The following is an 848-nucleotide window of genomic DNA, read 5'->3' on the forward strand; positions in this document are numbered from 1 at the left end:
TAATCACCTTTGATCTTTTCTTAAAGTTTTTTTTTTTCAATTTTCAATTAGCAACAAGGGTTAATGAGATATAATAACAATAAAATTCTGATTCTAAAAAAATTAAATGCAGAAAATTCAAAACAGACAGCAGCAAGGTTTCGTATTAATCTAATGGTCTTAAAAATCTCAGAATGTCAATCAGACCGTTCAGATTATTGAAAAATGTCTCGTGCACCAGCTGACCAAATTTGAGTCCAATCAGACAGCTAATTTCTATGATATCAGAGTTTGATGCAAACTGTGCAGGAAATTAAAAATAGTAGTAAAGATGCAATTTTTTTTTTCAAAAGAAAAATACTAACTACTAAGGTAAAAATTAAATCTAAAATTATACTAATAACTCAGCCGTTTCCCGGCAACGGCGCCAAAAACTTGGTGCAAAAATAAAACTGCTCTCCCAAGTGTAGGAGAATCGCACAAGTAGTAAAACTCGGAAATCCGAGGTCGAATCCTCAGGGAACGGTATAGGTATTATCAGCGTATTTTAGATGTAATTTTTAGTTGATTTTCAGAAATCAAAGGTAGAGAATAATCGGTAATTAAACAAAGTTCAAGAATATAGATAAGCTAGGGATCGGGATTCCCCCTTGACAATGCTATTTTCAACAATTAAATTTTGCGATTCTTGATTAAGGATTAATTAGATAGAATAGTTCTAAGCATGGGATATATACTTTGAAAACATGAATTCAACATTTAAGTATTTATCGTGCCGGTTACGTCTACGACAAATCAAAAATCGAAACAATCCATGCATCAATAAATATAAACCATACAAAATCTATCTAATAAATAAGAACGCAATA

This window comes from Phoenix dactylifera, unplaced genomic scaffold (assembly GCF_009389715.1).
Source record: "Phoenix dactylifera cultivar Barhee BC4 unplaced genomic scaffold, palm_55x_up_171113_PBpolish2nd_filt_p 000658F, whole genome shotgun sequence".
Classification (NCBI taxonomy): domain Eukaryota; kingdom Viridiplantae; phylum Streptophyta; class Magnoliopsida; order Arecales; family Arecaceae; genus Phoenix; species Phoenix dactylifera.